Genomic DNA, 23,609 nt, shown 5'->3' with positions numbered 1-23,609 from the left:
TGAACTGCTGACCCCAGCACTGGGGCCTGGAGAGCGGGACGGGAAGGAAGGTGAACTCCCGCTGATTCAGGGGCCCTCCCGGCAGCCTTTCCACGGTGTCAGCAGTATTCACATCACTTTCCTCTCCTCCCTCTTCCGCCCCACCGTAAGTCCTGTCCCTGGAAGCACTTTTCAGTTGCCAGGAATCATGAACATTAGGAAACAATCCAAAAAAACGGGGTGGCTACTTTGTATTCTGTGGCCCACACGGTCACACATGGGCCTGGTTTTAACACGGGGTCATAGGTGTGGAAACAGCCTGGCCTAAAGGAAGGAACACTGGACCAGCGAGAGAGGCCTTCAGTGACTCCAGGACCAAGCAAGTGTGTGGCCTGGAGGCTGGCCTTTTTAAGAGGCCTGTCTCGGTGGAAACGGAGGAATGTTCTACTGCTGGCTTTCCAGAGTGCTCCTCCAGCCTCACTACTTGGAGTGATGCTTCCCGGTGTCGAAGCTGCAGATCTAAGGACCATGCTTCTTCAAACACCACGAGGCCTCTAGGGCAAGGTCATTTCCAGGAGATGTAATGAAATACAAAGGAAAACGCCCAGCAGGCAACATGCCTGCCTGCTGAGGATCACAGGAAACAGCCTTACTACTAATACTGGGCCCTGAGCTGGAGAAACAGCTCCTTTTTTCATTTCAAAATATCACTAATGTTCCATGGTGCAGGACATATTTCAAATGCCTCAATTGGAAAAAACAGGCCCCAAAGGCATCACGGTGTGCCTGTGGCTCTTGTCTACGCTAGGCAGCAGCACGAGGGCCTGCTCATTAGTTCACTGATGACAGGTTTATCCGCAACTGTATGTCAAGCAATGAGAGAGTCAGTTGTGCGAGCAAACGTCCCTCAGTCATATTGCACAAAGCCTTCGTAAAGGGATAGAGTGCTGAAACCTTCCTAACTCCTCTCTAGCTGAACATCTTTTCCCCTCTGCTACCTCTGAACCTCTCATCCTTCCAACTCAGCTCAAGAATGCAGAAGCTGTTTGCCAACCCCTTCTGCTAGTGTCCTGTCCTTGGTAATTCAAAGACGCCCCTGGGATGGCCCACAAAGAGCCCTGTGTGCATGCACACGCGCCGCTGTCACTGATAAGGCCGCTGGGTGATGAGCAGTTCTTTTCACACTTCACATCCAGAGGCTTTTCCTGTGATTTGTGTGTGAAGCACCTGTTTACATGGTCTGTCCACCCTTATCTGAGATTCTGCCTCTTAGGCACCAGGGCAGGTTGAAGCCTTTTCCACTCACTTACAAAGCAACAGCTCATTCCTGAGTAGTGTGTCAAGCTGGTATGTCCATTGTGCTCCCCAGACTCACCAATACCATCACTGACTTAAATGTTTTCTGCCCCTTACTTTTAGAAGAAAGAAGTTAGACAATCTAAAGGAATCAAACTGATAACGTTGCTTTTGAAAAAAAGTAAACAAATAATAAAACATCTTCCAGAGTGTATGGGGTCCGATACACATTTAACCCAGTTTCTCACGCTTTCCATATGAACATTTACTCAATAATCCTACGTGATGTTTAGAATGAATAATTCCTGTGGGGCCCCTCATCAAACATCAGAAAGAGACCATTAGGTTCAATATTTTGCCGTACAGCAGGAAATTGAACTAAGTATCAAGAAATAAATATCAACAGAGAGAATAACAAAGGAAGGAAGTGGGGACTGATTGTCATTGTTAGAGAAAAACTCATTTTCTGACGATGATGGTCAAGACCTTATCTCATAATCCTCATAACCGTAGTCTCCTTTCCTTGCATTGGGTACCCACCATCCATTATGACTGGTCTCCCCAGAAGCCCAGAGATATTGGTCTTTTTGCTCTCCTTTCATTGATGAGGAGACTGGAGGTCACGTGATAATTCAGCTGCCCAGTCTCATGGCAACCGAGAGAGACCTATTTTGAACTGAGGCATGCTGGACTTCAAAGTCCACGTTCTTGCTTTTAGGGCAAGTCTCTAAAATAAGATTTTCACCCATTCTTAACGATTTATTGAGTTCAGCAGTTACTGAGCATCTATCATGTCTTGGCAGTGATAGGGAATACAGATATAAAAAAGTTACAGCCCTACCTTCACTTGAGCCAAAAATACTTTTCTTTAGGGAATCTTTAGAACAAACACTTTCAGAAAATTTTTCTAATTGAGCTTGAGATGTTGACTTGACTCTCATTTTTAAAACTAACTGATTGGCTATCAAAATGGCAACACTTACAAGATAATGCTTTCTGTATTTCTTTATGCATTTAACTCCCTAACTAATGAAAAACTTTATATTTTCTCCCAAAGGAGGGGATGGAAGTGTCTTTTCTTCTCACGCTGTGAAGAAAGCAAACGTAATTTAGTTTCAATACAGTTATATTAGCTTTAGATAATAATGAGCTATTGCCATATATCAGACCACAAACAAAGAACCAAAACTAAACATTAATACAAGGTATGTTTTTATTTCTATTATACTTTAAGTTCTAGGATACATGTGCAGAATTTGCAGGTTTGTTACATAGGTATAAACGTGCCATGGTGGTTTGCTGCACCCATCAACCCATCATCTCCATTAGGTATTTCTCCTAATGCTATTCCTCCCTTAGCCCTCCACCCCACAACAGGCCCCGGTGTGTGACGTTCCCCTCCCTGTGTCCATGTGTTCTCATTGTTCAATGTGTAACAGGGTTGGAGTATGGCTTCTAAAAATCACAATTTCATATGCATAATGGCAATTGCTGAACAAGAATTCTGTAACTAGAGCTAGTTACATGAGCAAATACTGCCTCATAGTTCAGGTTGCAAAGTGGGTAGCCATTATAGCCCAGAAGACACTCCCAGAAGAAATCAATGAGCTAACTTTGTATATTTATGGACATTTTTGGTATTTTCAGTCTTTCTGAAGCACCTGGTGATGGCCGCTGTGGAAGCCTAGGTGGAGCATGACAAGATCATTGTCTGTAAGCACTCACTGTGCTGTTTCTAGAAGACGCTTCTGTAGGTGAATAAAGGTGGTTATTGTTGAGTCTTTCTTCACCAAAAAATAATGAAACTAATTTAATAGGCTGATTTGGAAAAGAGCCTAGTAAAATCCGCTGCAGAATTGGGATTTGCTTTGAAAAGTGTCTCTGTCCTTACAGGCACGCTGATGGAGTATTTTTTTGTTCCTCATGTGGTATTTGTCAAGCCACTTCAAGTCTGTTTTCAAACTAAATTGGGAATTAAAAAATCAGATGATAAGTAAATTAATAAAATGTAACTCACTAGTGTCCATTCTCTAGCATCCAAAGTATTTGACCTATTACAAATTTATTAACAGTAAATATTTCTTAAACTAATTTGTAACCTGTTATAAATTCACCCAAAGGAATAGTAATTTTCATAATAATGGAATAAAAGAGATTTCAATGGCCCTTATGAAGCTGTGTTCAATGGAAATAAAGCATTGGGTGCAGCGGTGGGTATGTGAATGGATGGAGAAGTGGCTGAGCAGCCTATGGGTTGATTAGCCATAGAAACATTGGGCCTTGATTGCTGCAAGCCCTCAGCCTGGGCCCAGTTTAAGAGCAGCCTGAGGGTAGGAGGGGCTTGATGTGTCTGAATGTGGCAGGTTGACAATAGATTATACTTATTTTGTAAATACTTACATAGACTTTATGCCAGTTTTGCTCTATAACCTTCGCAGTTATTAATGCATTTTGTCCTCATAAATCTTTATCTATTTATTTATTTATTTTGAGAACAGAGTCTCACTCTGTTGCCCCAGGCTGGAGCGCAGTGGCGTGATCTCAGTTCATTGCAACCTCCGCCTCCCAGGTTCAAGCGATTCTCCTGCCTCAGCCCCCCAAGTAGCTGGGATTATAGGCTCCCGCCACCACGCCCTGCCAATTTTTATATTTTTAGTAGTGACGAGGTTTCATCATGTTGGCCAGGCTGGTCTCAAACTCCTGACCTCAGGTGATCCACCCGCCTCAGTCTCCCAAAGTTCTGGGATTACAGGTGTGAGCCACCGTGCCCGGCCCTTTATCTAGTTTAGAGGTAAGAAAACTGAAGCAGAGAAAACATAAGTTGTCCAAGGTCACACACAGCGAGCACTGGAGTCAGGATTACAAATGCAGGCAGCTGGGCTCCAGAATTGTCACCTTTCAACACTGTGCCATGCAGCCTTCCAGGTAAGCCAGCTGCGTGTTTGTGAACATTTGCAAAACTGGCTCCATTTCTAGGCAGCTGACTCAATATATCTGACCTAAGGTACCTCACCTGCCCACCCAACTCTTCCCTTCAAAAGGTTCCTGTCTAGCCAGGCACAGTGGCTCACACCTGTAATCACAGCTACTCAGAAGGCTGAGGCAGGAGGATTAGAGCCCAGGAGTTGAGAACAACCTGGGCAACATAGCAAGACCCCATCTTTAAAAAATTTAATTAAAAAAAAAGGTTTCTGTCTGCAAGTGAAGGAAGCATTGCTTCTGGAAGGACGGTATTGCAATGGAAATGTGTTAATAACTGGGAGAATAAACCCCAAGGCCATCAGTGCTCAGTGACTTTCAGTAGGGAATTGTCTAAGCTATGAGTCACCGGAGAGAGGTTGGGTCCTTAAGAAACAAAGCACAAGATAACTCCATGAAGGTAAAGCTAGAAAACAAATGAGCTAACAGCAAGTCCGTTACCAGGAAGAGGTTTGGATAGGGCATCCTGAGAGGCCTGGAAAAAAACTTGGTAAGATGTTAAAATTTTGCCTATGAAAAATTCATTAAAGCTTTATTTTTAATAGTGAGAAAGATGGAAACACCCAAATATCCATCAATAGGTGGTTGATTAAATAAGTATTTTACATTCATGTAATGAGCTAATCCACAGTCACTAAAAGATAAGGTTCTATACATTAGATGGGGTATGATCCCATTTCGTAAATATGTACAAAAACTAGTGCTGTACATATATCAAAAAATCTCAAGAGAATATAATGAAACTGAAAATAGTGGTTACCTTGATGGATGGGATTACTAGATATTATATTTTTGTGTTTATAAATTTCAGAATTACTAGCATTTTCATAATAAATGTACATTTCTTTTGTACAAATGAAAAAAAATAAAGATTTTGGCTTTTTTTTTCAGAGAAGTTAAGTCTATGTGTTACCGGGGAGAAAGGGAGGTTTGCAGTATCATTAAAGGGCTGCATCTTGGATATTAAGAAATTTCTTTGCCCTCTCTGCCATATTTCCTTAATCTCACAAAAATCTCTTTTATTAGACTAAACTTTGAGGTTATACCATTATTTCCTTTTGAGAAAAATAAGAAACAGTTGCACAAAATGTATCACTGTATCTATTGAAGAAGATATTGTTGAGGATGTTGTCCATTATACTAGCTTTTCCATATGAGACAGCTTTCTTGGGCCCCCTTATCGTGAAAAGCTACCTTCCTGAACAGCTGGGCATCTTACCTTAAGGACACTGTGAGTAACCTTGCATATCTCTTTGCTTTGGCTACTGGGAAGCTTAGTGACAGAATTCTCACCTGTCTGACAGCTGTACAGAATTAGCTAGTGTAGATTTGGATACGCTATTCGAACAGCTAACTTTGCTCTAATTCCTCTCTCTTTTATTCTTTTGTATTTTATGTATCTTTGTCAGTTACCTCAAATAAATACATTTCAAGAGGAAGTCATTGTTGAATAACAATTTAATGACAGGTGTGCCACCTCGCTACAGCCTTTTGAAAAGACCTTGGTTTGTACAGAGTGGAGCATAGTCCTTTGTGCAGGTGCCATGAGGGCCACCTCCTCTTTGATCTGTTTTACAGATTGGGACTGTAGGTGGAACTTCCTTTAATAAAAAGGTTCTGTTTCCTTAAAAATAGATCAAAAAAACCTCTAATATAGAAATGCAGTTGGATGCATTTTAATGCATGTACTTGAATTATTTTACATAACACATTTCAAGCATGTAGTGTTGCACATGATAGATAGTCTTTTGATATCTTTGCCTGACATTATTTATATGATATATTGATTATTTTAACCTTGACCACATGTATCCCTTCAGCTAATCCCACTTCTTTTCTCTCGTTCAGAGCCAGACTTCTCAAGACCTGTCTTCACCTGCTGTCTCCACCTCCTGTTCACCACTCAACCAATTCCACGTGGCTGTTGGCCTCATCATCCTGTTATAACCAGCTGCAATAATCTCCATGTTAGTAAATCCATGTACATTTTTCAGGCTCTTGACTTCTCAACAGCATTCAACACAGTTAGTTGACTGCGCGCTGCCATAAATCTCCTATTCTTTCACCAATACACCTCTGGCCGTCCTTTTTCCTTATGAGTTTTTCCTCTTCTCACTGGCCATTAACGTTGAGAGGCACTGCCTAGGACCTCTTTCCTTCTTTGCACAGGTCCCCTGGATAATTCCTGTGTGCCTATGTTTTCAATTACAATATACCATTGTCTTCCAAATTTGTACCTTCAGCCCAGACCCCTTGTTCAACTCCAGACCTATGGGTCTGACTGCTTATTCAACATCTCCTTAGGGTGATTTCAAATTCAACATGATCAAAACTGCATGATCTTTTGCTGAGCCTGGTTCCTCTGCTAAGATTTCCTACCTTACTGAATGATTCTCTTTCATCTATACAAGCTGGAAGAATAGAGCCTTCTTGTCCTTACCACCAATTCCTATCCACCCACCTGTATCTCACAAACCTTTCCACAGCTCTTTGTCTCCATAGTCACCACTTCAATCCAAGCCACCATCCTGTCTCACTGGAGTTCAGTGGTCTCTCTCTCTTTTTTTTTTTTTTTTTTTTTTTTTTTTTTTTTTGAGACGGAGTCTCACTCTGTCGCCTGGGCTGGAGTGCAGTGGTGCGATCTCAGCTCACTTGCAAGCTCTGCCTCCCGGGTTCACGCCATTCTCCTGCCTCAGTCTCCCGAATAGCCTGGGAGCTGCCAGCTACTGAAACATAAAACAGATTCAAATGGGACTCAATCTAATACAAAAAGCATGTTCCATAGATGGAAACATTAAACTCCATCCAAATTAAAAGGTTCTGAAATGTTAAGAGATACTGTTAAGAAAATGAAAAGGCAAGCCACAGACTGAAAAAATATTTGCAAAATCGCAGATCTGATAAAGACTTTGTGTCTAGAATATGGAAAGAACTCTCAAAACTCAAAATTAAGCAAACATCTCAATGAAAAATTTAGGAAAAGCTTTGAGTAGGCACTGCATCAACTAAGATAGACAGGTGGCAAATAAGTATATGAAAAGATGCTCAACATCAGTCATTAGGGAAATGCAAATTTAGTGAGATATTACTATATAGTTATTAGAATGGCAACAAAACAAAACTGACGATATTAAAGTGCTGTTGAGTACTTGGAGTAACTGGAACTCTCATACGTTGTTGGTGTCAGAGGGCACAGCCACTTTGGAAAACAGTGTAGCAGTTTCTTGTAAAGTTAAACGTATACTTTCCATGTAGCCCAGCAATCCAGCTCCTAGGTATTCACCCAAGTGAAATGAAAACTTATTTTCATGTAAGTCACTGTCTATGGAAGCTTGATCTGTAATTATGAAAAAGTTGAAAGAACCCAAATGTCTACAAAGTGCTGAATGAATGATCAATCTGTGATACATCTGTACATTGAAATACTACTTAGTAATAAAAAGGAATGAAGTAGTGATATGTTCAGCAGCATGGATGACGCCCTTCTGTGTTGCATGCCCCAGCTGAATGGCACATCAAGTTCACCTAGGGTGGCAAATGTCCTCAGAACAAAACAACTTTGGTGCTTCTCATTACCACTCTAGGCATCAGCTTCCCTTAGATTTGGGCCTGATTATTCCTTACTATCTTCTCGATGCTTTGATGCTTTTAAGAAGATATTTAAACACTTTTTTATCCAGAATTTTTAGTTATCAGCAGAAAGATTGGTTTAAATAACATCGTCCACTGTGTCACCAGAGACAGAAGTTGAGTAATTGTACTTAAGTATAATAGTCAAAGGAAAGGATTGGTGCGGTGGGTTTCAGGCACCTAGATAGAGTCAGGAGACATGTTTAGGGACAGGGGATGCTTTCCCCATGCTACCGGTATCTCATCTCAGAGGCAAGTACGTATTCATATGCTGGATTATGGCAAGAGCAATGACATTGACTGAAAGGATATCCTTCAGGGAACAGCATCAGAACAATCTACGATGACAGTTCAACCCTAGAGTTTTCTTTAATTCGACACCACTTTTCCCATTCCAGGTAACCATATAGAAATGGGACTGTGGGGCCCTTTCCATTGGTAACCTCAGCCTGCCACTGTGGCACCGCCCCCTGGAGTGTCTCATCCTTCCCACTTCAGACTCAGTTTCCTTTTTTCCCTTCTCCAGCATCTCTTCACTCTTCACACCTGATACCACTTTCTTCCTGAGCCTTCGCTCTCCTCCCCCAGGTCTGTGCTTCTCAAGCTTCCTGGCCCTACCTGGCCCTGGGCCTGCCTACCTGGGCATGACCCCTTAGAGGGTGGCACACGACTACCTCTGCCTGAGCCAGGGGCAGCACCCAGACACTACACGCAGATGCCACAGTTCTCAAGACAGAGCCTTCTATCCAAATTCAAATATGAAAGTTAAATTATTCAATTCCAAAACGTGTCTTCACTGTCCCGTGATCTGTTTCCAGGGCCAATGGCAATTTAAAAGCTACTAGAAAGTGCAAGCTTCCATTTCTTACATTTTTGTGTCCTGTATAAATGATTCATTTAAAAAGTTCTTATAGAAATTAATTATATGCCACTCTAACTTTAATACTTTCTCCTGGTAGTCTCTACATCACATCAAAAATAAAAATGAGCCACATCTGCAGAAAACATACTATTATAACTGATAACTCCTTTCATTTCAGTGATCACTCACTAAGAGAGATACAAAGATCAGCTTTGGGGACATATAAGGATAAACAATTGGAATCATACTATGTTGGAGCTTAAATAACCCCATTTCCCAGTATCTAACATTGGTTGATGCAATAAAGATGTGTGTGTGTGCTTCATAAAACATGAAGCCAGAGAGTGGGAGGTTCTGGGATGGGTCAGTGTTTCAGCAGTGCCTACAGGCCCAGCCTATTTCTGCTGCACCATCCTCGTGAGAAGCATCTGTCCTGGGACTTGCCTGGCACAGTCACAGGATGGCTGCCAGAGCCCCAAGCCCCAGGCTTCACATGCTATGGGCAAGGCGGCAAGAAGGGAAAGTGGCTCTCTTCCCACCCTCTCCTCTTTTTATTAGGAAACAAATTTCTTCATTACTCACATGGACCAGAACATGCTGTATTAATTTCCAGGGCTGCCTTAGCAAAGTACCAGAGACTGGATGGCTTAAACCACAGACATTGATGGTCTCACAGTTCTGGAGGCTGCAATTTCGGCATCAAGGTGTCAACAGGATCAGCTCCTTCTGAGGGCTCTGAGGGAAAGGTGTATTCCAGACTCTTTCCTGGGCTTCGAGATGGCATCTTCTCCCTGTGTCTCTTTACATGGTCTTCCCTCTAGAGAGGTCTCTGTGTCGAAATTTCCCTTTTTATAAGGATACCAGTAATACTGGATTTGAATCCAGCTGAATGACCTCATTTTAACTCAATTGTCTCTGTAAAGACCCTATTTTTAATTAGGTCACATTCTAAGCTACTAGGGGTTAGGATTCCAACTTTATTTTTTAGGCTGGATGGGGGGCACCATTCAACCCATAACACATGGCCACCCCAAACCAATCACTAGCATGGGGAGATTACTATGATTGGCTCAGACCAATCGGATTCATCCCCCAAGGCTGAAAGTGGGGCACAACTTTCCTGAGCAGTAACCACCTGAACAAAACTGGTTTTCCATAGATGAAGGGGAAGGAGTACGGTTAGCGGGTGCCATTTCAATCCAAATGGAGGCCCAGAGAGATGAAGTGACACGTTTAAAGTCACATAACCAGCCCATACTCCCTTTTGGACACCATGCTGAGATACGTTGTGTCAGTATAGGAATTACCAGTGCTTGCTTTTCCTGGAAAATAAAATCTATCTTCCTTTTCCTACTCTCCTGACTTCTGAACCCAGGGAGTGGGGGAGAAAAAGATACCAATTACGCCTTAACCGATTTTTCTCTTTACTCCTGCCCCAAAGCTTTTTTTTGCTTCACTTCACCCAGTTACCCTTGAGATGCTAATTGCCTATAACCCCAAGTTTTGAGCAAGGAAAACCAATATAACCTTAGAGTTTCTACCTGAAACATAAAGATTGAAATGATCATGTCCTTGATGTCTCATAACTGAGGTGAGGTAATACACAAGAGATTAACAAGGACAAGTATTGACCAGACTGTAGTATCCTGTGGCTGGGATATCTTGTGGTGAGAATCGCTAAAATAGGATCATGCAATAGAGCTTTGCAAGATGTTCTCAGAAACAAAATCTCATCATGGTGCTGGACACATGAACCAAAAAAAACAAAGAGTTTAAGCCTGAAAAAAAACAAAAACAAAATCTTCAAATTCAGCTGGAATTGAATGTTTCTCTTTTACTTGGTACAGGAAGCACATACATATACAGTTCCCCAGGCTCAAGAAGGATTCTCAGGAAAACCAAACAAGATAGGAGCAGAGGGCCAGCATGGTGGCTCATGCCTGTAATCCCAGCACTTTGGGAGGCTGAGGCAGGCGGATCACTTGAGGTTGGGAGTTCGAGACTAGACTGGCCAACATGGTGAAACCCTGTCTCTACTGAAAGTACAAAAATTAGCTGGCTACGATGGCACACAACTGTAATCTACTTGGGAGTAGCTACTTGGGAGGCTAAGGCAGGAGAATCGCTCGAACCTGGGAGGCAGAGGTTGCAGTGAGCCAAGACTGTGCCACTGCACTCCAGCCTGGGTGACAGAGTGAGGCTGTGTCTCAAAGAAAAAGAAAAAAAAAAAAAGGAATGAGCAGAGAACTCATACACAATGTATTTATCTTTACAAGTAAAGTATAAGTACTTAACTAATGCAAGGACTTAAGGGTTTATTGAATTATCTCCTGCATATGTGCACTTCTTAAAATAAATGGCGATTGGGTCCGAGACTATCCTCAAAAACCCTGTTTCATCTGTAATATTTCTGAAGTATAAAACTACATGTTGTGTACGTATATAGTTGACAGTTGAACAATGGAGGGTCGGGGCATCAACCCCCTGTGCAGGTCAGAAATTTGGGTCTAACTTTGACTCCCCCAAAACTTAATTACTAATAACCTACCGTTCACCAGGAGCCTTACTGATAATATAAACAGTCCATTAACAGATATTCTATATGTTATATGTATTATGTATTGTATCCATACAATTAAATGTACTAGAGAAAATAAAGTGTTTTGAGAAAGTCATAAGAAAGAGAAAATATATTTACTGCTTACTAAGTGGAAGTGGATTATCATAAAGGTCTTCATCCTTGTCTTCACGTTGAGTAGGCTAAGGAGAAGGTGGACGAGGAGGGGGCTGGTCTTGCTGTCTCAGGGCAGCAGAGGTGGAGGCAGGAAGGGCAGAAGAGGCAGACACTCAGTATAACTTTATAGAAATACATCATAATTTCTGTCTGACTTTCTTGCTTTTTTGTTTCCCTAAAAGTGTTTCTATGCTACAGTGCCAATTCTTCAACCATTTGCTTCAGTTTCAGTGCCAGTATCATGGAAGAGTCCATGTCATAAAAGAAGTCAAAGCAGTCTTGAATAATCAGAAGACTTCTCCCAGATTGTCTAATGTTTTCTGGCACTGCTTCATCTGTCTTTCTCCTCATAGTCTGGCACTGGTTTGGAGTCACTCTTCTCTATCAAGTCATCTTCTGTTAATTCCTCTGGTGCGGTGTCTTTTAGCTCTTTAATTTCTCCAAGAACCATATCTTGAAACCCTTCACCCCCATCTTTTTTCCATAATCCCTTTCATTACTTCCTTGATTGGCTCTGTTGTAAATCCTGTGAAGTCATGTACAATGTGTGGACACAGTTTTCTCCAATAGTCATTTCTTGTTTTGGGCTTCACGGCTTCCATGTTTTTTTTTCTGTAACAGTGATGGCATCTTCAATGGCGTAAACCTTCCAGACTTTCATAATGTTCTCTCTAATCAGGGATCTCTTCCATAGCATTGACAACCCTTCCCATAGAGTACCATGTGTAACGAGTCTTAAAGATCCTTATGACCTCCTGGTATTGGGGCTGAATTAGAGACTCTGTGTTTGGGGGCAGGTAGACCACTTCAACCACTTCACCTTTAAATGCTGGGGTTCTCGGTGGCCAGGGGCATTGTCTAATATCAAAAGAACTTTAAAAGGCAATCCCTTACTGGCAAAGTACTTCCTGACTTCAGGGACAAACCATCAGTGAAACCAATCCAGAAAAAAGGGTTCTTTTTGTCCAGGCCTTCTTGTACAACCAAAAGACTAGCAGCTGGTGTGTGTCCTTTCTCTTTAAGGCTCAGTGGTTAACAGCTTTACAGATAAGGGCAGTCCTGATCACAAACTCAACTGAATTTGCACAGAACAGTACAGTTAGCTACCCCTTCCTGCCTTAAATCCTGGTGCTTGCTTCTCTTCTTACTAATAAATGTCATTTGTGGCATTTTTCCCCCAGAATAGGCCACTTTCATCTGCATTAAAAATTTATTCAGGGAAGTCCTAATTACCTTCTTAATAGTGCCTGGGAACTCATCTGGTACCTCTTCGTCAGTAGAAGCTGCTTCTCATGTTATCTTGACGTTTTAAAAGTCAACCCTCTTTCTAAAATTATCAAATCATCCTTCGCTGGCATTAAATTCTCCAACTTTACATTCTTCACCTTCCTTTGCTTTAAGGCGTCATATAGTGACTTAGCTTTTTCTCTAATCATATTAGAGTCTGTAGGTATGCGTTTCTTATAGCAATCCTGCAACCACACACACACAAATTGCATTTTCAATACAAGATAAAAAAGGCGTATTTCACAAAAAGTACAAGGTTTTTGTGCCTGCTGACAGATGCAGGAATGGTTTCACAAATTTCCTTTTCTTTTTCTTTTTTTTTTTTTACAATGATCCTTGCACCAGATTAATTTATCTTGAAATGGCAGGCAATTGCAATGGCAGACATCAACCTATGGTATACATAAAGCAAGTAAGCTTTTTTTTTTTTTTTTGTAATGTCATGACTTTGCTTCTTGGGAGTGCTTCCAGCATCACTAGTGACACATCCTACGAGTCCCATGATGTTATTCAAGGTTTATGGTACTGCATAAACACGATGAAAAATGCAAGAGAACTGTGAGAGATCACTTTTTACTGGTGTACACAACCTACTGGAGAGATGAACTGATCATACGGAGATAATTAGCATAATACAGTGTTTAAATGGATACTCACAACACTTGGGCTCACCTCAATAAAAACAGGAAGTGGCTACGAAATTATTACAGTAGTGCTGTATGTATTATAGTTAATTCTATGCTATATGACTTTTTTTTTTTTTTTTTTTTTTGAGACAGAATCTTGCTCTGTCACCCAGGCCAGAGCGCAGTGGCGTGATCTCGGCTCACCGCAAGCTCCGCCTCCCGGGTTCATGCCTTTCTCCTGCCCCAGCCTCCCGAGTAGCTGGGACTACAGGCGCCCGCCACCGCACCCGGCTAATTTTTTTTTTTTTTGTATTTTTAGTAGAGACAGGGTTTCACCGTGTTAGCCAGGATGGTCTCGGTCTCCTGAACTCATGATCCTCCTGCCTTGGCCTCCCAAAGTGCTGAGATTACAGGTGTAAGCTACCGCACCCAGCCTGTATGATTTTTTTTACTATAATTATTCTTTTCTTTAAAGTGTTTATTTCAATAGTTTTGGGGGAAGAGGTGGTTTTTGGTTACATGGAAAATTTCTTTAATGATGATTTCTGAGATTTTGGTGCACCCATCACCCCAGCAGTGTGCACTGAACCTAATGTGTAGTATTTTATTTCTCACCCACTTCCCACCCTTCTCCCTGGCTCCCTAAAGTCCATTATATCATTCTTATGCTTTTGCATCCTCATAGTTTAGCTAAATGAGAACAAAGATACTTATTTTTTCATTCCTGAGTTACTTCATTTAAAATAATGGTCTCCAACTCCATCCAACTTGCTGCAATGCCATTATTTCGTTGCTTTTTATAGCCTAGCAGTATTCCATGGTGTATACATTTTCTTTATCTACTCATTGGTTGATGGGCATTTAGGTTGGTTTCATATTTTTGCAGTTGTAAATTGTGCTGCTATAAACATGCATGTGCAAGTGTCTTCTTTATGTAATGACTTCTTTTCCTTTGGATTGAAACACAGTAGTGGGATTGCTGGATCAAATGGTAGTTCTACTTCAGTTCTTTAAGGAATTTCTATACTGTTTTCCATAATAGTTGTGCTAGTTTACATTCCCACCAGCAGTGTAAAATGTTCCTTTTCACCACATCTGTGCCAACATCTGTTGTTTTTTGATTTTCAAATTATGGCCATTCTTGCAGGAGTAAGGTGGTACATCACTGGTTTTAATTTGTACTTCTCTTACAGTGATGTTGGACGTTTTTTCATAGGTTTGTTGGCCATTTGTATATCTTCTTTTGAGAATTGTCTATTCATGTCCTTTGCCCACTTTTTGATGGAGTCATTTGTTTTTTTCTTGCTCTTTTGTTTGAGTTCCTTGTAGATTCTAGATGTTAGTTCTTTGTCTGATGCATAGTTTGTGAATATTTTCTCCCACTCTATGGGTTGTCTATTTACTCTGCTGATTATTATTATTTTGCTTTGAGAAGCTTTTTAGTTTAATTAAGTCCCTTATTTATTTTTGGTTTTGTTCATTTGCTTTTGGTTTCTTGGTCATGAATTCCTTGCATAAGCCAATGTCTAGCAGGGTTTTTCTGACATTATCTTCTAGAATTTTTATGGCTTCAGGTCTTAGATTTAAGTCTGATCCATCTTGAATTGATTTTCACATAAGTTGAGAGACGAAGATCCAGTTTTATTATTCTACATGTGGCTTGTCAATTATCCCAGTATCATTTGTTGAACAGGGTGTCCTTTCCCCACTTGATGTTTTTGTTTGCTTTGTCAAAGATCACCTGACTATAAGTAATTGGATTTATTTCTGGGTTCTCTCCTCTGTTCCATTGGTCTATGTGCCTATTTTTATACCAGTACCATGCTGTTTTGGTAACTATAGCCTTGTAGTATAGCTTGAAGTTGGGTAATGGGATACCTCCAGATTTGTCCTTTTTGCTTAATATTGCTTTGGCTAAGTGGGCTCTTTTTTGGTTCCATATGAATTTTAGGATTGTTTTTTCTAGTTCTGGGTAGAATTATAATGGTATTTTGATGGGAATTGCGTTGAATCTGTAGATTGCTTTTGGCAGTATGGTCATTTTCATGATATTGATTCCACCCATCCATGAGCATAGGATGTGTTTTCATTTGTTTGTGTCATCTATGATTTCTTTTTTGCAGCTGTTGCAAAAGGCATTGGGTTCTTGATTTGATTCTCAGTTTGGTCACTGTTGGTGTATAGCAGTGGTACTGATTTGTTTCCATTGATTTTGTATCCTGAAACTTCACTGAATTCATTTATCAGATCTAGGAGTCTTTGAATGAGTCTTTAGGGTTTTCCAGGTATACAATCATATCATTGGTGATCAGTGACAGTTTGACTTCCTCTTTTCCAATTTGGATGCCTTTATTTCTTTCTCTTGTCTAATTGCTCTAGCTAGGACTATGCCATATGATTTAATACAATATCTTTATGTTTGCTTACATTTCTTTTGAATGTGAATGGTGCCATGTATGATCTGTAAGTGTGTGTGTACGTTCTGATAAATTTTAACTTTTTATAATAGATTTGTGTGTATTTTGCAGTAAATAAAAAATTAGATTAGTATTCACATATATTTTATACATTCGTGACATAACCTCACTTTACCTTTTTTTTCTTTTTTTTTGATATTTTTGGGGCTCTGAGGTTTGTCTTTGAATTTTTTCAAATTGTTTCAAACCTCCAAAATTTTTTCCAATATATTTATTGAAAAAAATCTGTGTATAAGTGGACCTATACAGTTCAAACCCAGTTATTCAGGGGACAACTGTACATACGTGTGTGCATAGACATATTCTGTATGTGAGAATAGAAATATGTAAGAAACAATGCACTATTTTCAATGACTTCTCTAAGGAGAAATAAATATCAACCTAGACTGTCAGGAAACTATGCTCCTTTCTTCCCTGCTCCCTTGCTTCCACCATCACATCCTCCCAGCCACCAGCCCTGACAGTGACTCTACAGTTTGATTCTGTACTTCACCTCATCCTGTTAGGTGGTAGAAGGAGGGCTTCCCTTCCACCAAGCCCCTACTGCGGTCCCATGGAGAGGAGGAGCTCAGCAGCCCTGACAGGGTGAGTTAGGCCAGGCGCCCAGGTCCTGAGGAACTAGAAAGAGGCCGGGGAGAGGGCGGATGGGCACTGTTCCTGGGTCCCTTCCCACTGTCTATCATACTAGCCCTGGTGCGAGTGGGCACCTGGACAAGTATCTCAGGGGCAGCAGGAACGAAACAGGGTTTCCACTCCCTCCCTGCCTCCTTCCTCCTCTTCCTCAGAGCAGAGACTTCCTGTGGTGCGGAAGGGGGGCCGTGGGGGGAGGCCTCTCCTCCCTGTTTCCCTCTTCATGTGACCTCGAGAAGTAAGGACTGAGGCTGCTACTCCAAAAGAGGGAGGAGAGGAAGAATTTGGAGAGGAGAACAGGGAGGAATTATAGCCATAAAAAGGAAGAAAAAGAGGAAGGGAAGGAAAAGTCCCAGGGGAATGGAAGGCGCCAAGGCCGGCTCCCATGGCTACAGCAGAGATGGCTACCTGTGTGAGGCTCTGTCAGGGCCACCCCCTCTTGTTCTTTGTCCTCCCTCACAACTGGTGCTGCCCTCACCTCGGTAAGTCACAGTTGAAGGGGCAGCTGACTTCCCTATCCACATATTCTCATACAGCCTGACTCACAAAACCTCAGAAGAAAACCTGTAGCTCTCTCAGCCAGGCACAGTGGCTCATGCCTGTAATTCCTGCACTTTGGGAAGCCGAGGTGGATGGATCACTTGAGGTCAGGAGTTTGAGACCAGCCTGGCTAAGGTGAAACCCTGTCTCTACTAAAAATACAAAAATTAGCCAGGTGTGGTGGCGGGCACCTGTAATCTCAGCTGCTCAGGACGCTGAGGCAGGAGAATCACCTGAACCCAGGAGGCGGAGGTTGCAGTAAGACAAGATTGCACCACTGCACTCCAGCCTGGGTGACAGAGCGAGACTCTATCTCAAAAAAAGAAAAAGAAAAAGGAAAGAAAGCCAGCCTGTAGCTTTCTAGCACATGCTGAGAGTTTTTATTTAGATGCAGACAAATGACGTTACACCTAATGACATCACACTTCCCCTCCATTATTAGTTTCATTGCCCCATTTTCCATTCCATCATCACCGGTATTTTTAATATTAAGATCTGTTAGAAGTTGTGTAAAAGGAGGATTGTCCTCAAAAGGGAGATGATACCAAGAGTGGAAGTAACTGAAAATTTTTAAAGCAAAAAGAGAATATCTGTATTACATTGATATTGTTCACTTTCTTCTTCTTCTTTTTTTTTTTTTTTTTTTTTTGAGACAGAGTCTTGCTCTGTCGCCCAGGCTGGAGTGCAGTGGTGTGATTGCGGCTCACTGCAACCTCTGCCTCCTGGGTTCAACCAATTCTCCTGCCTCAGCCTCCTGAGTAGCTGGGACTACAGGTGCATGCAACCACACTCTGCTAATTGTTGTATTTTTAGTAGAGATGGGGTTTCAGCATATTGGCTAGGCTGGTCTCAAACTCCTGACCTTGTGATCTACCCACTTTGGCCCCCCAAAGTGTTGGGATTACAGTTGTCCACTTTATTTCTTAAGCATATCTACAGATGACATAAACTGATCTTTAAACCTATGACCTCTCTTCTTTCATGCAATTTTCTGAGGAAGGGAAAGTTGACAATCCCTGCTCTTCTCCAAACATTTGGCAGAGGCAACATTTGCACCTTATTTTTGAACCACCTGAAAAGCAAGAGCAACAAGTGGTCAATTTTAAGTGTTTTGAATTAGTGTAAAGTAGACTGGTGTGTGCTACCTAGAATTCTACCTAGAACTTTAAATTCTAGGTAGTGTATTCTACCTAGGATTTTAAATTTAAGCTGCTATTTCAATATCAGAGTTGTATAGCCTAATAGTTCATGTGTGCTCAGGGCTAGGAGTTTGGGCAGAGAAGTGCCCACAGATAACAGCTGAGAACTCTAGCCAGCCAGAGAGAGAGAGGTTCTTAAGTCTCTAAAACAGTGGTCCCCTAACCTTTTCAGTACAAGGGACCAGTTTCATGGAAGACAATATTTCCATGGATGGAGGCAGGGCGGGAAGGGGGAGGGCTTTGAGATGAAACTGTTCATCCTTACATCAATTAGATTCTCATCAGGAGCACGCAACCTAGATCCCTCGCATGTGCAGCAGTTCACAATAGTGTTCATGCTCCTAGGAGAATCCAATGTTGCTGTGATCTGACAGGAGGCGGAGCTCAGGTGGTAATGCTTGCCCCCGACCACTTACCTCCTGCTGTGCACCCTGGTTCCTAAGAGGCCATGGACTGGTACCAGTCTGCAGCGGGGCATTAGGGATGCCTGCTCCAAAAAACTGACATGTTGGTAAATGAAGATAATGCCTTAGATAAATGAGGCCCTAAAGACCTAGGGTGGTTATTTAAGTCCCCTACCTCCTCTGACTCATTCATTCATTCGTTCTTTCATTCCATATATACTACTTGAGGATCTATGTTTTAGGATTTCTTAAAATTAGGCATGGGCTTTATCTGGGCCAGAACATATTTTGGTTCTTTCTTTCTTTTTTTTTTGATGGAATCTTGCACTGTTGCCCAGGCTGGAGTGCAGTGGAGCCATCTAAACTCACTGTAATCTCCACCTCCCGGGTTCAAGCAATTCTCCTGCCTCAGGCTCCCCAGTAGCTGGGATTACAGGTGCCCACCACCACGCCCAGCTAATTTTTTGTATCTTTAGTAGACACAGGGTTTCACCATGTTGGCCATGCTGGTGTCGAACTCCCGACCTAGTGATCTGCCCACCTCAGCCTCCCAAAGTGCTGGGATTACAGGTGTGAGGCACCATGTTTGGCCCCCATATTTTGGTTCTTTTACAAGCAATGAGATAGAAATTTTAGGACAGTGACACACAAAGATTGAAAAACGGTTTTCACATCCTTTTTAAATCCCCTTCAAGGGCAATTAATGCCTGTACTACTTGGTGGTGTGGAGAAGACAGGGGTATGGTGAGGATGAGGGAGGGAATCAGGGGTTCTGGTTTTCCATATTCAATCTGAGACACCTGTCAGACATCTGAGAGGTGATGTCACGCTGGCAGTTATCCAAGATCAAGGGAGAGATCAGGACAGGAGCTGTAAGTGTGGAAACCATCAATGTATAAATAACATGGAACCCATGACAATGGCTGAAATTGCCTTGGGGAGGCTGAGGACTGAGTCCTGGAGCACAGCAAAGAAGATTTCGAAGGAGAGTCCAGTGAGATCAAAGGAAATTAATGCACGTATGGGGACCTGGAAGTCAAGTGTTTTAAGGAGAAGTGATCAACTGGTTAAACGCTACTAAGAGGTCAAGTAAGATGTGACTGAGAATTGTCCATGGGATTTGGATGAAAATGGTCCAGGACATTGTCAAGGGTGGTGTCTGTGGAGAGTTGCAGGTGCAAACCTGATTGGGAAAGGCCGAGGAACAAACGAGAGAGGAAGAACTGGAAACATCAAGTGTGAAAAGTGGAGTGGATGCTGCCTCCAGGAGATGCTTCTTTTATGGGGAATGATCCTTTAATTTTCTCGTAAATCTGAGTGACTATTTTCTCTAAAGAGCTTCCTCCTGTTCTGTCTATATTGCAGCACAGATTAAGGCACTCTGAAATTCCTCTCTTTTTGGTGGTTATCCTTGAGGTTGGATCCAAACCAAACAATAAATTCCTCCCTAGACAGAAATCTGGACACTGTGACACTCCCCGAACAAGACTATGTGTTCTTCCCCTGCCTGGCTGCAGAGCTTGACGCTGGAGCCTTTTCATGCTTCCTATCACAGGGCCTAAGGTAAAATGGGGCTGGATTATATATATGCAGTGTTATAAACTGCCAGATTTTATTTTATGTGAATTTAAATATTTTCCTAAATTCTGTTTGAGGTAGACACTTGAGTTAATTGCAATGCCTAAACATAAAGTCAGTCTATAGATTTCATCTTCTAGTAATAGGGAACAAATCTGGTTGAGCATTCTACTTCAGAAGGGGACAATGGAGTCCTAAGGAGCCTGTGAATGCTCAGGGCGAGTTAGGGGTTTTTAAAGTGCTGTCTCTCCTGTGGATAAGGCAACATCCCAAGTGAGATCCTCAGGTTTCCACTGATAAGGCTCCTGGCACCTGGCAGGAACCCCTACAGAAGGTAGACCACCTGGAGCTATCTCTGCCCCACACCTTCCTTTTCTTCTTCTTTCTTAAAAGAGACAGGGTCTCACTCTGTCACTCAGGCTGGAGTGCAGTGGCAAAATCATAGCTCACTGTCATCTTCTCTCCTGGGCTCAAGCAATCCTCCTGCCTCAGCCTCCTGAGTAGTTACGACTGCAGATGTGCACCACCATGTCCGGCTAATTTTAAACATGTTGTTATTGTTGTTGAGACAGGGGTCTCACTATGTTGCTTCGGCGGGTCTTGAGCTCCTGCCTCAAGTAATCCTACCGTCTTAGCCTCCGCTGGGATTACAGGTGTGAGCCACTGTGCCCAGATGGTGCTCGTCCCCCACGCTTTCTTTACAAACACAGGTAATTAAAGACGTATAAATAGGACACTCTTCTGACTTCTGTGCCTTTGACCCTGTTAGTGTTACTGAGCAATGGGCTCACTGTCTAACACACATGGAAGCCAATACCATGCAGAGGCTAATGAGAAAGAAAAAGCTTTCTTGTGAATCAACTGGCAAGGACATGGGAGGCAATGCCCAAATCGTCTCCCTAATGCAGGTGTGGGTCCAGCTTCTGTGGCCTTTCTAACTGGTCCCAGGTGATGTCAATGCAGCCGGTCTGCCAGGCTGGTGGTATTAACAATCAGGAGGTTAACACTTTTCCCATTGCACATGCCCAGGCAATTTTGGCTCTGCATTACCTGTAACAACTTAAACAATGGCTAATCAGTCTCAGCTGGTCCCACAGTTACACTAGCATAAGCCCAAGTCCTATTTAGGAGTAAAATGAAAGCTCAGCCAAAAGTAAATAAATGCATAAATACATAAAGAGTGCCAAAAAGGAAGCTAAGAGCCTCAAATCATAGAAGCCTATTATTCGGGGTTGGGGGGGATTGCCCTCAGAAATCATCCAACCGAGCCCCTGTATTCTGCAGGAGAGGAACCAAGGGCAAGGGCAGGAAGCCCTGAGCTCAGCCCTCCTTTGCCCCATGATCTGTATTCTCCAGAAGGCAGCATCTGGCAGAGAAAAATAAGAAACCTGCCCAGAGAGATCTTGTGTAAAACCCCCTGATTGTCATCTTTCCTTCCTTAATTTTTTTTTCAGTTGTGAAAGATATATATTCTGAAGAACATATATGGCAGGTATGAGTAGTTTCCTCCTGCTTCTGGTTCTACATTCTTACTGTGAAAATAAAATCCTCAGCCGGGTGCAGTGGCTCACACCTGTAATTCCAGCACTTTGGAAGGCCGAGGCAGGTGGATCACCTGAGGTCAGGAGTTTGAGACCAGTCCAGCCAACATGGTGAAACCCCCGTCACTAATAAAAGTACAAAAAATTAGCTGGGCATGGTGGCATGTGCCTGTAATCCCAGGTACTCAGGAGGCTGAGGCGGGAGAATTGCTTGAACCTGGGGTGGAGGTTGCAGTGCGCTGAAATCACGCCACTTCACTCCAGCCTGGGAAAAACAGCGAGACATCGTTAAAAAAAAAAAAAAAAAAAAAAAAAAAAAATTCCTCCAGGCTGCAAAGAATGAGGCTTTTGAATTTCTAGGCTAGGAAGTGCGTGCTGGTGAAATGAGACCCTGCATGACATCATGCAAATATTAATGCCGACCCACCCGGCTGGCCTGTGTAGAACCACCACCTCCCAGCTTGGGCTGGCTTCTGGCCACTCACAGCACTGCTGGCAGTTCCTGTGCAGGCAGGGATCAGGCCCAGGGCTAGCTTGGCCCACCCAAGCCCAATGCCCCCTTGCAGCCAGCTCAGCAACTAACTGGCAGGGGCCTTCTTGTCATTGTTGTCGCTGCAGCACCTTCCTGCAAGAAATTCCACAAGGTCACATCCTGCAGGCATGTCTGCTAACTCTGCACAGCCTAATCCAAATATTTAAAGGTGCCACGTGCATGTAAACTGATCATTCAACTCATTGGGAAAAAAAATTTTAAAACCCTAGATCCTGACTGTCGGTCCGCATAGTAGAAGCCCTTTTATCCAAACATTATTGACTAAGGGATCATTATTGATTAGCTGGTCATCTAATTAGAAAATAATTCAAATGAGCGGATGGTATAATCCTAATGGCATGACAGAAGTGACCCTTTCATTGATTCTTAACAAGCTCCATGGTTCTTATTGGTAAAATGGAGTAGTTGTCCAAATGGGTAGGGTGCCCATGCAGCTTCCTCTTCTTCCCAGGGGTTGGCAGAGATGCCAACCTTCTTGCCCAGTGCTCTTGAGTCCCAGAGCAGTTCGAGGCTCCCATCTCTCAAACCCACTTGCTCCTTCTCTGTGGCTAAACTTTCCCTTAGAATCCACCTATGACCCAGCCTCGATGGATCAACTCCCCGCCTTCTGCCCTAGGCCCATTTCCACTCCTAGGCCCAGCAGCCAGGCCAAAGCCCAGACCTGAGTTCACTGGCCTGGGGTGGGGCAGACAATTCACTCCTCACATGCTAGACTTAGGGAAGAACTATTTTGCCCCCAGATACTCAGCCTGGCCTCCCAGGTTGGCTCATGGCCTGGTCCTGCTGCTCCCCTAGATGCCCTCCAGGGGTGGATATGCCAAGATGAGAGCTGTGATCGAAGCAGTAGGTCTTTTTGGCAAGCAGGGGTCTAACAACTAGAGGAACTGTGTCTGGGCATCAGAACCCACCAGAACCACACCTGCCAGCTCACCGCGGGCAACTTCTGCAGCTTCTACCACCCAGAGATGGACACCACGGCCTGAAGCCTTCCTGTACTTCCTCCCACTGGTGGGCTTATATCAGCCACATTCATGGCCAAGTTGGTGAGGATGAGCTGGGAGGGAAGTGGTGCCTCTGGTGGGGAGTCCCATCCTGAGCAGGGGACACTCTGTCCTCCTGGCTGCACTGTCATCAATCTGGATCATTCTCATTTCTTTACTTCCTCTGCCACGTGACACAGTGTGCTAGATGGGGGTAGAGCACCTGCTGTCACATCTGTCTTTGAGCATGACCATCGGAATTACTTTGGCCAATGGGATGTTAGCAGGCACAACATGACCAAAGGCTTGACTTA

Source organism: Nomascus leucogenys, chromosome 3 (assembly GCF_006542625.1).
Source record: "Nomascus leucogenys isolate Asia chromosome 3, Asia_NLE_v1, whole genome shotgun sequence".
In the NCBI taxonomy this organism is placed as follows: Eukaryota; Metazoa; Chordata; class Mammalia; order Primates; family Hylobatidae; genus Nomascus; species Nomascus leucogenys.
The sequence above is the reverse complement of the archived record's forward strand: the minus strand, read 5'-3'. Positions refer to the sequence as shown.